Source organism: Protopterus annectens, chromosome 7.part0, assembly GCF_019279795.1.
Source record: "Protopterus annectens isolate FY-2018-M chromosome 7.part0, PAN1.0, whole genome shotgun sequence".
NCBI classification, from domain to species: domain Eukaryota; kingdom Metazoa; phylum Chordata; order Ceratodontiformes; family Protopteridae; genus Protopterus; species Protopterus annectens.
In genome coordinates this window covers 118,103,307-118,119,725 of record NC_056739.1, presented here as the reverse complement: position 1 = coordinate 118,119,725, position 16,419 = coordinate 118,103,307, and positions in this window count along the sequence as shown.

Below are 16,419 nucleotides of genomic sequence, written 5' to 3'. Positions count from 1 at the left end.
GAGAATCGATTGTCAAATACATCATGGTTGAAGTTAAAGAGACTATCACAGTATTTGTATTTATGAGGCCTAATTTGTTAAAGAATCTTTGCAGCAGGCAAGGTTTAACTTAAAAGAAGATTAAAAGCCATACCATAAAAAGTCATACCAGGCTAGAATTAACTTAAAAGAACATAAAAAGTAATACCAAACAGAAGACGTAACAATATAAAAGTAGTGAGATGAGGGGCCTAGATATAGCAACCTAGAGAGTATGGACGCCACTACCCAACCTTAATCAATTTCAATGGTTACATAAAGGCTACAACTGTTTATTGATATTAGAGACATACAAAGTAAAGTAACCTGTGTTTCAAATCGTTCTTGGGACTCATTCTAGTTATACGGTAGAAGTCAGAGGCAGCCGTTCACAGGAAGAGGGCAAAACTCAAACTGCCAAGTGCAGGGTGACTGTAAAGATAAAAGAAACAAAAAACTGTTGCTTTAATAGAAAGAGGAAGGAAGATATTGGTAGATAAACGCTATAGTAAAACACTAAAATTAGGAAATAAGGAGCCAAAGTTAGAGAGAGACAGAAGCAAGACCAGCCAACTATCACCCCTAATAGAGCTACGCAAAACTAGAGCAAACAGTGTATCCGATATCATAGACAGACAAAATCTGAAACAAATACAGAAAAAAACATAAGGTATGGCTAGGCATACAGCGTTGCAGGAATTATAAACAAGGCACCGACTGCATTTTTTAAATGCCAAGTTAAGAGAGATAAACAAGGCAAAAATACTACCAGACATATATCAGAAACCATAATATCATAGTTCCATTTCAGGTATGTCCATGAAGTAGTACTTAGTTATGAAGACAAGCATCTGGGTAAAACATAGCAACAAACTGAACAGTTAATGAATTAGGAAGTCTTTCCTTGAGTGTACAGTTTGAGTATTGTGAACATAACTCTGATGCCAATAGCATTCATTTTACTTAAGAAAATGACAAGGTGTCACAATAAAAAACAACTTCCTTGAAGTACAAATTAGTTAACAATACAAGTAGGTAGAGTCAGACATGTTTTACTTTAAAAAAAATATATACAGCATCCATGAAATCAGCACCTATGTGGCGAGCACACTACTCTATAGCTGTCAGGGCTGTGGCTAGGTTCTTCTTCTTCTTTCAGCTTTTCCCGGTTAGGGGTCACTCCAGCGGATCACCTGTCTGCTCATGATTGGCAGTGGAGTTTTACAGTGCCGAGTTGCCAGCCCTGTGCCCAACCTTCCATGGAAGGCACACACGCATGCACGCACACACGCACACACACCTAGGGCCAATGTAGGGTGTCCAATCCACCTACAGCATGTATTTGGGATGTGGGAGGAAACTGGAGCACCCGGAGGAAACCCATGCGACCACAGGGAGGACATGCAGACTCCGGACAGAAGGCACCCCAGCCGAGGATTGAACCAGAAAACCTCTTGCTGTGAGATGGCAACGCTAACTGCTGCACCACCATGGTTTAAAATGACCCTCAGTTTCACCGGCTCTAAATAATTTCTGGTCTGATGTAGTAAAAAGGGGAGGGGCCAGGACAAGACCACTGCTAAGCTAACAAATATAATGGATATAAAAATGCAACTAATGTCCGCAAGAACTGGCCACTGAAAAACAAGGAGCAAGACCAGAAAAAAAACATCAATCAGTTGCCATAATTTATCTCAGATCAATGCCAGCATTTTAAGTTAAAAGAGCCTAAGAAAGCTGCTTTTATTGCTTGAGATTAGGGTATGTAAACAGTTGCACATATAATCTAGGCACTATTAACTCACTGCAGCAGGCAAGGTTTAACTTAAAAGAAGATTAAAAGTCATACCAGGCTAGAATTAACTTAAAAAGAGATAAAAAGTAATATCGGGCAGAAAACTTAATGATATAAAACTAGGGAGGTGGGGCCTAGCTATAGCGACCTAGTGCACGCCACTACCCAGCCTTAATGAAGTTCAACAGTTACATAAAAACTACAACAGTTTCTTGGCATTAGAGACATACAAAGCAAAGTATCTTGCATTTCAAATCAATTTTGCGACCCTTTCTAGTTGTACAGGTAGAAGTCAGAGGCAGCCATTCACATGAAGTGGCAAAACTCAAACAGCCGAGTGTAGCGTGAAATGTGCAGTAACCTGTGTTTCAAATCACTCTTGGGACCCTGTCTAGTTGTACAGGTACTAGTCAGAGGCAGCCATTCACAGGAAAGGGGGCAAAACTCAAATTGCCGAGTGTAGGGTAAGTGACAAGAACACTGCTCTCTAGGTGTTAGGGGCTGCGGCTAGGTTCTAAGCATTTAAAAATGTTACATTATTGTAAATAAACAACAACTATATGATATGTTTTATAAGAAAGTCATAATGGTAGATGTAAATATAGTTAGTATGACTGTGAAATCTAGTATTTACAATTTACATTTGAATTTATATATAATGAATGATTTTTTAGCATTTGCTCATGTGGATAAACTTGTATTACCAATGTATTATGGCTTACTTAAGATACATAAAGACAGTAGGAAATCACCTATGAGACCTATCGTCTCTTCTAGAGGGTGGATTACTGACCCTAAATCTATGTACTTGGAACATATATTAAAGCAGTATTTGTCACATATGAATAGTTATAAAGGACAGTGATAATTTTTGGTTCAACTATATAGATCTATTTTTGTCACATAAGAAATTGACTAGTTTGCAAATATACCTAATGATTATGGAGTTGATAATGTTAGAAATTATTTGCATGCCAATAGCACTTTAGAAAACATGTTTATTAACACTCCTTATTAATTTATGAATTTGGTATTAGAGAATAATGCATTTGCTTTTCAAGCTGATAGATTTCATAGAGTCATAGATTCAAAGACTCTTACTAGGCTAACGACCCGGGGGGGGGGGGCTTTCTAAGCCTAGCCAAGTTTTCAGGGATCACCATAGGTATTCCAAAGGCAAATATATATGCCAATTTAATAGTAATATAATGAAAGAAATGCATTTAGCGATAATATTTCATTTTGCAAACATTTTGTAGATGATATTTTTCTGCTATGGATTAAAACTGTGGGAGATTTACAGTCTTGTTATATAAATTCTACAACCATTGTTTTTTTAAATTTACAATATCAGATGCAAACAAGAAGACACATTTCTTGACATATAGTTGTATTACAGCTGTCATAATACCAAAACTGCCATTTTCAGAAAAAAATGGACGTATTTACATTAAAAAGGTATGCATCTACATTATGTTATTAAGAGTGTAGTTCATGGGCAATTAATACAGACATAAAGAAGGACCACAAATCAAGAACTTTGTAATAATGAATTCAATGTTGTTGAGAGAGACTTTAAATCTAGAGGCTATAGTGTACCCTTAACACAATGAAGCAAAGGGTTATCACAGAAAGGAGATTTAAAGTAAAACCCAGTTTCAGTAATTCACAACATAGTAATACGCAGGTAACGGCAACACCATCTAATGTATCTGTTTTTGTGACTTAGAATCAACGTACCAAGTATTTATGTAATATTTATAGAAAACGATGGGTAATTCTTCAGTCATTTGAGGTTCCTACGCAGCATATATTGAATGATCTTAGATTTATGCATAGAAATTCCATGAATTTAAAACGACTTTTTAATTATAAAGAACAAAAATCAATTAACAAAATAAAGAAAGAAAATGGTTTGAGACCTTCCTTCTCGTGCACATTTTGCAAATATATGAATGATAAGAATATTTTTATACATCCTTCGACAAAAACAGTCTTTAGTTTGAATACTTTTGCAACGTGTCATATGACTAGTATAGCTACTTTTTAAGATGTAAATTGCATCCAACATTTTATGTGGGAAAAAGCATCAGGAGATAAAAAGACAGGATTTACAAAAACTACTCTGATATACGTAGACATATCAAAACTAATACGGTGTACAAACTTATACAAAAAGAAGGTGACACAGATTTACTATTCTGATATACATAGACATATCAAAACTAATATGGTGTACAAATATACAATAAGAAGGTAGTACAGATTTACTATTCTGATATACGTAGACATAACAAAACTAATACGGTGTACAAACATATACAAAAAGAAGGCAATACAGATTTACTATTCTGATATACGTAGACATATCAAACCTAATACGGTGTACAAACATATACAAAAAGAAGGTAACACAGATTTACTATTCTGATATACGTAGACATATCAAAACTAATCCAGTGTACAAACATATACAAAAAGAAGGTAACACAGATTTACTATTCTGATATATATAGACATAAAACTAATACGGTGTACAAACATATACAAAAAGAAGGTAACACAGATTTACTATTCTGATATACGTAGACACAAAACTAATACGGTGTACAAACATATACAAAAAGAAGGCAACACAGATTTACTATTCTGATATACGTAGACATAAAACTAATACGGTGTACAAACATATACAAAAAGAAGGTAACACAGATTTACTATTCTGATATACGTAGACATAAGCACTTGGGCTTCAGGCCAGTTATTTTACATTAAGAAGGTTCGTGGTCTGCACTCTTGTGGGAGGAGAGGCTGGACTCTGCCCTTCTGAGCTGGGAATTTCTGGTTAAAGGCTTATAGTGCCTGCATATTTGCACTGTTTCTTACTGAAATTGGTACTCCTTGTTTGCTGTAGCATAGACTAGATCCAGGCCTGCTGAATCTAGCTTTATTTGTATGCTGCTTGTTTGTTTGCTTGTTATTTCTCTGAAACGCTAATTCCACCTAAAACACGGCTTTTCAGCGCTTCTGTGGATCCCTAGTGATATCTGCATTGCTTACTGTACTTATTTCCTTGTTTCACTTGAAAGAAAGTTACTGTTTGTCATTTTTGTATTTAAGTTACCTGTAACACATTGCATTTAAGTTACCTGGCACTTGCTCACTAAAGCAATTATATAAATCAGCACTAAAATATTAAAAGCACTACACCCTCATAAACTCCCCTTGAGTACCTCATTCCCCATTGGCCCTTTTTTTTCAATTATAAAGGAATTCCCAATACTATTCTAGCAGGTCCAAAGGTCAGTTGTCAATCTCCTCTCCGGTCCAGCTGGTGAATCTGGGAATCTTGAGGCAATGTTACAACTGCCTCATGTACACAGACAACCCTCTCCTCCTCCCAACAAATTCCAACACATGTGAAAGTTGCAACCATATAGCCATACTGGAGGCTAAGCTCTCTCAACTCAGTACTGGCGAAACCAGTCAGGAGGAGAAGGAAGTCACACTCACTACAATTCCAGTCTCACATAGACTTACCACGACAGCAAACCAAACACATAAACACACAAAAACATACTTGGATGCTCTAAATAAAAATCTCCTTAAGCAGCAGAGACCTCCAAAGCAGACACCCAAGCAACCGCTACCCCAAAACAAAACACATGCAACACATAGCTCACAAAGCCAGTGTGCCAAACAGTCACAGCCCTTAAGGCTAAACAACACGCCTGATACACTTGTAATAGGTGACTCTATCGTCAGGCACACTGACGTCCCGCTCACCAGGCTAAACAAGGAGAAGGTCACGGTGAGCTGCCTGTCGGGCGCTAGGATCCGCCACATAACACAAGCACTCAGGTCACTCCAAGACAAGTACAAATATGACTCAGTCATTGTCCATGCTGGTGTGAATGACCTGAGATGTACCTCCCTGGACTACATGAAAAGAGACATAGAGGAGCTCTCTGAGCATGTAGCCCAGGCCGGTATGACCCTGACCTTGAGTAGCATCTTACCCTCACCAAGAATGATGCCACAATATGAAGACAAGATGAGCAATTTCAACAATTGGCTTAAGTATTAGTGTCATTCAAAGGGGATCCAGTGCCTGTCAGCTTGGGATGACATGCTCGACAAGCCACGATGCTTTGCTAGGGACGGCTTGCACCTGTCACCCCTGGGCTTTCAGATATTGGCAAAGGCTCTTGCTACCCCCATAGTGCCTTTTTTAGGCAAGGCTCAAAAGACAAACCCACCTCCATAGGTATCACAAGGGATAAGAAACTAAGAGTAATGCTACTCAATGCCAGAAGTCTAAACCTCAAGATGCACGCACTCGAAACTCTCCTTAGCATGGAGAACATGGATATCTGTGCAGTAACAGAAACCTGGTTCAAGGCTCCCAAGAGCACCCCAGCGCTACCAGGTTATACCTCATACCATGCTTTGGCCCCAAAACTTTGACCATACCACAAAAGGAGGGGAAGTATCAATATTCGTCAGATACCCACACCTCCAGGTTGGTGGCACAGCACGAAGCATCAGAGACTATCCATGTGCAACTAACAGTGGGTAAAACTGCCTTCCAGTTTGTAGCCTGCTACAGACCACCCTCCCAAACCCAGGAACCCCACTCGGCCTTCCTGAGAACACTGGAAAATATGAAGGTCTCTCCAAACACCATTATATTGGGCGACTTCAACTACCCAAACATAGACTGGGAGCATTACTCTAGCTCCAACACCCTAGCCCAAAGGTTCCTAGAATTTATAAACTCAAATGCTATGGAACAACTTGTTACCACTCCCACAAGAGGGGAAAACATACTGGACCTGATCATCACCAACATGGGGACTCTATGCTCCAGACCAGAAGTGTATCCCTCACTGGTAAGATCAGACCATAAACTAATCTCACTGGATATTCACATCCCGACTCCACCGCCTGCCCTGAAAACCACAGTTAAAAACTTCTCTAAAGCAAATTTCACACTCCTCAAAACTGAGGTGGAATCCTTCAAAGCCCCCGGGCCTGTGGAAAATATGGCCCAGACCGCAGAATCCTTTATAAACACATTCTATGAACACCTTCAGGAATGCATGGATCATGCAATCCCAAATAAAACCAAGACCCAATCCTCCAAAGGCAGACGTCCTGTCTGGTGGACCCCAGCCATAAACAAACTATACAATAGAAGGAGGAAGCTACTACATGATAGAGCAAAATCCCAAAAAGGGAAGGCATCTCTGATCAGTATTAACAAAAAACTACGGGCACTCATAAAATCGTCTAAGACCAGCTTCGAGAGAAAAATTGCACAGGACACTAAGGATAATCACAAGGCTTTCTTTAGTTATGTTAGGAACCTGGGTGGGAATTCCCAGATATGCTCAGAATTAGTCCAAAATGACAAAAAAATACACCGAACCCACAGACATTGCCAACATCCTAGCTGACAGGTTCAGCGCAAACTTCTCCCCCCCCACCAAAAGGGCAAATATTTATCCCAGCAGAGTGCTGCCCCCCTGACATCTCAGATGCGCAGGTAAGAGCTGCCCTCTCCAAAGCAAAAAACACAGCATCAATGGGACAAGACAGTGTCCCAGGCTGCGTCCTACATGAACTCCAAGAAGAGCTAAACCTAAACATAAAACTACTGTTCAATCTCAGCCTTACTACAGGATATGTACCCAAAGAGTGGCGTACAACAACAGTTGTCCCTCTCCACAAAGGTGGTGCCTCAACGGATCCTGGAAACTATCACCCCATAAGCCTGACTAGCTTGGTCTGCAAAGCTATGGAAAGGATCATCATGGACCTCATAAATAAAGATATTGGGGACCTACAGACACTGGATCCTACCCAGTTCGGCTTTGTTAAGGGCAGATCCTGCCTCTTAAACCTGGTTGATTTCTTTGAAACAGTCACCAAGGCCATTGACGAGTGGAAGGTGGTCCACACAGCCTACCTGGACCTCGCAAAAGCCTTCAATACAATACCCCACTCGGGCATTATAGATAAGCTCACCAGCTTAAATATAAACCCCTATGTCACTAGATGGGTTGCAAACTGGCTCAAGGACAGAACCCACATGGTTAGAATTGCTGGAGCCATGTCAGACTCCAAACCAGTTACAAGTGGCATCCCACAAGGTTCAGTCCTGGGACCTCTCTTGTTCGGTATATATTTCTCGGAGGTACAGGCCAACACGGAAGGACATAACCCAGAGGCTCCCTTCACTCTGGAATAAAATCCCAGTCCAGGTTAGGCAGAGTCCCTCATTGACTCTCTTCAAGAGGAATCTTGATGAGTGGATGGGAGATCGTAGGTTTACCCCGGGTGTCACTTCTGTGTCACTGTTAGACAGAGGCACAGTATACTAACCTCGAAAAAGGGCATAGCAAAATTAATTTAAAATGGGTGGCGAAAGCCAAACACACTCTGGCTAGGCTTATAAATGCCCTAGGGCAGATAGCCTAGTATGAACCTATGAACCTATAACAAAACTAATACGGTGTACAAACATATACAAAAAGAAGGTAACACAGATTTATTATTCTGATATACATAGACATAACAAAACTAATACGGTGTACAAATACATACAAAAAGAAGGCAACACAGATTTACTATTCTGATAAACATAGACATAACAAAACTAATACGGTGTACAAACATATACAAAAAGAAGGTAACAGATTTACTATTATGGTATACATAGACATATCAAAACTAATACGGTGTACAAACATATACAAAAAGAAGGTAACACAGATTTACTATTCTGATATACGTAGACATATCAAAACTAATACGGTGTACAAATATACAATAAGAAGGTAACACAGATTTACTATTCTGATATACGTAGACATATCAAAACTAATGCAGTGTACAAACATATACAATAAGAAGGTAACACAGATTTACTATTCTGATATACGTAGACATATCAAAACTAATACAGTGTACAAACATATACAAAAAGAAGGTAACACAGATTTACTATTCTGATATATGTAGGCATATCAAACTAGTGCATTGTACAAACATATACAAAAAGAAGGTAACATAGATTTATTTAAGCTTGTTATGGAAGTTATTAGAAGAGGTATTGGAGGAGGTGGAGAGACTTTATTCACTGAAAGAAGAGAATATAATTGGATATGTAATCTTCATGCTAACCATCTACCAGGTATAAATAGCGTATTTAAATTGAAACCTGTTTTGAAATCTTGAGTATTGAGAAAGTGAATAGAAAATTATTTGTGTTTAAAAGATATTATTATACGCATGTATGATGAGTATATTATTTTATTGTTTTTTAAATATTTTTAAAGGAATGAAACTTTATTTAAATGCCCCATGAAACAGAGTGGATATGTCAACTGACATTTATTTAAATGCCCCATGAAACAGAGTGGATATGTCAACTGACATTTATTTAAATGCCCCATGAAACAGGGTGGCTATGTCAACTGACATTTATTTAAATGCCCCATGAAACAGGGTGGCTATGTCAACTGACATTTATTTAAATGCCCCATGAAACAGGGTGGCTATGTCAACTGACATTTATTTAAATGCCCCATGAAACAGGGTGGCTATGTCAACTGACATTTATTTAAATGTGCTTCATTTTGTTCTGTTTCATTTCACTTGACAAAGCACTTTTGGTGTAAAAGCTTGTGATATATATAATAAAGTAAATCTTGCTGTAGTAGCTTATAGCTAGTGATTGTTTTTTGATTTATGCATTTTTTGTTGTGTTCAGGTTTTATCAATTTGAGCTTCCTTTTTCTTTGTGTCACTCTGTGTTTATATAGCAGAACATACATGGCAAATGCTTCCCCCAGACCCTAATACATACATATATCAGCTCAGTGTGACAAGCATGCACAATGATGCACAACAGACATGATTTGTATACTTAATTTGCCCCAGTGGCTATGGCACAAGGGAGGACCACCATTGTTGCTGGCTTTGGTCTGGTCAGCCGCCCTCCCCTGTCTGATAATAGAGACCATACACATGCATACACATAGACATACAGATATGCACACAAGGACGTGCAGACATATGCATGCACAGAAACATACAGGCAATCCAGTGATAGAAACATTCTGCAGCCATGACTTTTCCATCCCTATCAGTCACACATTACATCATGCAATGGTCATCGTACACACAGACATAGTTATACTCAAAATAAGCATTTGTGCACATGCATTCGCAGCACCCCATCCACACACATGCACTGTACTACTTACCTGGATCTGTGCTCTGACTGCTGCTCTACATGGAAATTGCATAGTGCAGATGTCTTTGAATCTCTATACTGTGCAAACCTCCTTCCAAAACATTGCACATGGATGCTAAAAAGACTCATTAGCTCAAGCCCTTGCCCCATACATTTACATGTGGCTCAATCCCTGCCCGCAGACATTTATTTGTGGCTCAATCCCTGCCTGCAGACATTTATTTGTGGCTCAAGCCCTGACCTCAGACATTTACATGTGGCTCAAGCCCTGACCTCAGAGATTTACATGTGTCTCAAGTCCTGCTCCAGACCTTTACTTGTGGCTTAAGCCCTGCCCCCAGACTTTTACTTGTGGCTCAAGCCCTGACCCCAGACATTTACATGTGGCTCAAGCCCTGCCCCCAGACATTTACATGTGGCTCAGGCCCTGCCCCCAGACATTTACATGTGGCTCAAACACTGACCCTAGACATTTACATGTGGCTCAAGCCCTGACCCTAGACATTTACATGTGGCTCAAGCCCTGCCAATGGACATTTACATGTGGCTCAAGCCCTGCCCCCAGACATTTACATGTGGCTCAGGCCCTGCCCCCAGACATTTACATGTGGCTCAGGCCCTGACCCTAGACATTTACATGTGGCTCAAGCCCTGACCCTAGACATTTACATGTGGCTCAAGACCTGCCAACGGACATTTACATGTGGCTCAGGCCCTGCCCACGGACATTTGCATGTGGCTCAAGCCCTGCCCCCAGACATTTACATGTGGCTCAAGCCCTGCCCCCAGACATTTACATGTGGCTCCAGAAACTCTTCTTGCTCAGTAGTGCAGAGCTGTGCTACTGAACAACAAGGAGCTGTGAATCTGGACTACCTTGTGTGGTAACCAAAGCCACTTGCATGGGTTTGCATCCTATGCAACCTGCCGAGGAATTCCACTGTTTGGCTTTCTCATTTCCATTGTATAAATAATGGAACAGTCTAGCATAGACTTATTTTCCCTTTGCACATAGAAGTGAAGTTTATAAAAGATTATAATAACTTGGTTATTTTAACTGTGACAATATTGTAGCAGTAACATACAATGCATACAAATAAAAGAAGTACATCTGGGGTGCATTGCAAAGCTTAATGTGCTGATCCAAAAAAAATTACAAAACAGCAAAAATCAATTTTCAGCTAATACTATATCTATGGTAAGTTGCTTCATTGCCTACCCAATAATATATTACATTTGTAAAAAAAAATGTAAAACTGAGGGAACAACAAAAAAAGAAAACTACAGCAGATTTGTACTTGGCCTGTACTCCATGCTTACTGCAAACTAAGAATAAATGTTGAAAGGTACATGCAGAGTTTAAGTAACAACTTGTCACAATTATCAACAAAGTAAGGAAATGCACTTTCGCTTTTCATCTATAGACATTCGCTGCGTGATAAGATAGAGTGCAACAGACAAACCTAGCTAAAGAAAAAACACAGTCCTTCTAAAAGAATAGGTTTCATGTTGTGCCTCAGTAAAGTACAAGCTCAGCTGAAGCCTTATCTGTCAATCTCACCTTCATCAAAGTAAAACATGTCTGCTGACGGGCACCCTAGTGCTTCAGTAATAAAACAACTAGTGCCATTACTAGCAAATGTAAAAAGTCACTTTTCAACCACACAGCTTCTTTATATGATAAAGCAGAATGAAAAAATAAATGACAGCAGAACGACACCCACACAGAATGCGAACATCTTGCACAGTTTGCTCAAACTATAAGAAGAGAAGGCGTTGATCCATTGAATAGATTCGTTTTTTATACTACTACAGATTTTACCCTGGGTTTTATATTATATTTTACAAAAATAATTTAACACTGGAAGGAAATGACTATAAAACCAAGTGTGGCCTATTAAAGAAAAGCAGAAATCATTTACTCCTAAACGTAGCAATACTGTTATATAAAAACAACACAAATCCATTAAATATCAGGACCATATTACCTAAGCTGTCCGTATTAAAAGAAAAATATTATAAACTCTCACATTCTAGTCAATATTCACAAAATATAATGTCTGGGTCTGCCATACACTAAATACATAAACGTCTGAGGAAGGGTAGAAGAATGTAAGAATGTATTTAAACCAGAAGTATAAGATGTTTTCTGTCCCCCCCCCCCCCCTTACATTTCAGGTGTCTCATTCCTTTTTATGAGATTTATTTGTTTTACTCTATACCATCCAGCCTGGCAGACAACTACATTTGTCAACAATTCTTTCTATTAAATAGTATTTCATTATTTCAAAGCTATGGCTAGATGCTTCCGTTTGTAATGTATGAGGTCTGCTCATCCCACATCCTTTATACAAAGAGTTTCTTCACAAATCTACTTAATCCTTTTGTTGACCCAAATGATGCTCATCCTTTCCCTTTTTTCAGGAGAACAGCACCCTTACTCTCCAGGCTCTCTTCCTACAACTTGCATTACACCTTTTACTATGCTGTCTGTCCTCTACTTAATTTTTGCACCTTTGTTTTCTTCCCCCCAAGTTACTTTCCAAACATACATTCGGTGTTCCAAATAAGCTCTCACAAAGACATACAAAGTGAGTGCATTAATATTACCTTCTTGTACTTAGAACATACACCCACAGAAATACAGCCCAGTACTCTATTGGCCTTGAGCATTGCCTTTTAGCTTTGTTCTTGGTGATTAACTGATGCAGGTGCTACTACGCTCAGGTCTCTTAGTGATCTGTGGCTTAAAGCTACACCCCTAAGTAGAAAGATATCTCCAGAATCTGGGACAAAGCCAGAAATAATCAGGAACAAAGGCCTTAAAACAGGGATACTACGGACTTAGAAAGTTTACAGAACAAGACAACTTAAATTAACATGCGTTTTCTGACGTAACATAAGACAGTAATGTTAACACTGTCTTATGTTTTGATTCTAATGCCTAGCTTTCCTTGAAGAAATCCCCAGTTTTAAGACAGAGACGGTCAACTTCTGGGGCAAAATCAGAGACACTTTAGAGATATAGTCAGTGCTCTTTTACCAAAACTACTCATCACTGATGGTCCACACAAACTTACAGATCTGCCTTCTGAACAAGCTATAAGGAGTCTACGGCATAATTGTATCCTTGTACCCCTCATGGTAGGACTGTGCAGAAGTGGGTGTGGTCTGTGTGCTTGACATGCCAAATGGCTGTGATGTCACATGCAACTGAAGCATGACTGACTGGCATGCAGATTTGCCAATGACCAGATCTTACTACGCTCAACCTAAAATGAAGAAAAGTTAAATCCAAGGTCACAGAAATAAATAAATACACTATATTAATTTTATGTACTGCCACAAAAAGTGCACAGACATACAGAATGTCCATAATCTGACGTAATTAAAAGAAATTACATACATTTATATATTTTTTATATTGTTTACAAATATCAGCCATTTGACAGTCTTGACAAGTACACATGCATGATAAAAGTGAAATACGTTGGAAAGATATCAGGGTAATTCAGCTTTATTGAAGTATGCACAATTATATTTCTGAGTGAGGCATGCATTTAACTTTTCCTTAAGGAATTTAAGATTATCAAATGCAGTAATTTAATTAGGTAGATTTTTCAAGCACCTCTTGGACCAAAGATTTCTCACACCCAGGTAGAGAGAGGGATGCCATCTGTTCAGTTTGATGGCATCGTTGACATCAGTGGGCATAAGCAGATTCATGTATCGTTAATTTGTTCAAAAGTGGGGGTGGTACCTGTCTTTTAGGAGTTCAAAGGTGAGTACATTGAATGGGTAAATGGACTTTTGGTGACAGGAAGCCATTTTGCTCTTTAAATGAATATGCAATGGTGTTCAAATGGAATCACAGAATTTTGGTTTCAGAAGGAGCAATGAGAGATAATTGTATTCAAACTAGAATTAGATGAAGATCTCCATTCTTCTGACCATAGTAAAATTTATAGAAAAGCTCATGGACTTCCATCTCTCACTATTAATCGGGAAATGCCACTCCTCTCACACAAACATGGTTTCTGATCAGGCTGTAGCACAATGATAGAAATATGGACCTTGACAGATAAAATATTATTAGCAGTGAATACAAGACTGCTCAAAGGCACCATTTTTATAGACTTTTCTTTACTTGTGTAATTAATGCTAATGTTTAATTGTGTAAGTCACTTAAACTTAGGCGACACTGACCTGCTGAATACATGATGAATATTCATGAGGCCAGTGAGAGCAGCACCATGAATATTCACTAAATATTCATACATGTCACTGGGTGTTGGGTAGTGGGCAGGATTTAGGTGGGCCTTGGTACTGCACATCCATTAGAGGTACTAGGATATAATTATGCTGAATCTGCTATAGGAAAATCACAAACTCTGCTTGGAAAACCATCACTGCAGTCACCCAACTAAGTTAGGAAGTCAGAACTTGGACAAGAAGGTGAAATTCATTCTTCTGGCTTTTAAGCATACACTTTTCTGTGCCAATTTTTCCCATCTTCTACATCATAGTTAGACAGTAACATTCATCTAGCAATCTGAAGTCTGCCTGTTATCTGCATCACAAATAACAGACTTGGTGATGGGCTGATCTATGTTTCTGCTGTGCTGATGAGGCCATAAGAAGGCTGAAGCAGGCATATCCACAGCGTAAAGGCTCCAGGGCCATTAGCCTAGTACACACCTATGAATATGAACCTATCTATATATATATATATATATATATATATATATATATATATATATATATATACACACACACACACACACATATATATATATATATATATATATATATATATATATATATATATATATATATATATATATATATAGATATATACACATATATATATGTAAACTTTTTTCAAAATTTTGAATTTCAGTCTTTTTAGATTGACTGTGTTTTTTTGTGTCTTTGATTATTTGTAGGCAGTTTTATATATATATATATATATGTGTGTGTGTGTGTGTGTAGGCAAGAGAAAATAAGGGCATCTAGTTAAGAGATGGATGGATTGTATGAGGGAAGATCTGCGACAGTCAGTCATGACTGTCGAAGGTAGGAGAGTGACATTAAATCGAGAGTGATGGTGACAGTTGACACAACACGCTAACCCCATGTAGGAATGGGAAAACAGGGGGTTGATGATGATAATGATAATGATGATGACGATGATGGGTGGTGATGATGATGATGGTGGTGATGGTGATGATGATGGTGGTGGTGATGATGATGGTGATGGTGGTGATGATGATAGTGATGACGATGATGGTGGTGATGATGATGGTGGTGATGATGATGATGGTGGTGGTGGTGGTGATGGTGGTGGTGGTGGTGATGGTGGTGGTGATGGTAGTGATGATGATGATGGTGGTGATGATGATGGTGATAGTGATGAGGATGATGATGATGATGATGATGATGATGGTGGTGATGGTGGTGATGATGATGATGATGATGATGCGATATAGATACATAAAGACAGAGAGAGACCAACTACTACATATATACAGAGGATGAGATAGGTCCCCTCTAAGTAAACAATAAGAAACAGAATATAATGATGGTTCCTGAAGCTTTTTGAATAGCCCAGGATTTCCAAACCTATGAATTTTACAGTAAAGTATTTCCTTATATTTTGAGTTAAATTGTTTGAAGGCACAGAACGTAGCACTGTATCACTAATGGGCTGAATCAGTGAGGCATAAAGTGGTAGAATGAGCTCCCTGGGCTGACTATGCATGCTTTATGTTAGCTGGCCTGTTATAAGAATACACTTTTCTAACTTTCGTAGCTACATACTGGTCAGAGTTCAAACTGTTGCCAGTCAATAACCTTCGATCTTTATTGATGCTGCCATTTTTTTTTTATTGTTTATAAGATGACTATTACTTTGTGCTCAGTACTGAAATGTCGGCACTTGTAATACCTAGTGTGGATATAGTGAAAAAAATGAGCTAACGTGCAGGAGAAGAACAAATATCAAACATCACTCTTCTCCTTTAAACTTGTTTCTGCAGGGGGTTACCCCCAATATGGGAGGCAACCTCCCCACACACCCAAACTGAGATATATATATATATATATTCCAACTTCAAGATCACCATACCTTGGAAAAAAAGAAGTGGCCATCTTAGACTTGAAATATGCAAGTCCTCACATTTCAAATGGTTACCTTATTTTGTAATCAGTTTGTATCCTTTTTGCCAACTTTCACAATTGGGTATTTCTCTATCTTTCAAAAGTTAAATGTATTTATCTTTGCAAATCAAACCTGGTCATTGTTGTAGAACAGTACCTCCCTTGTCAGTCTCTGCAGAAGTGG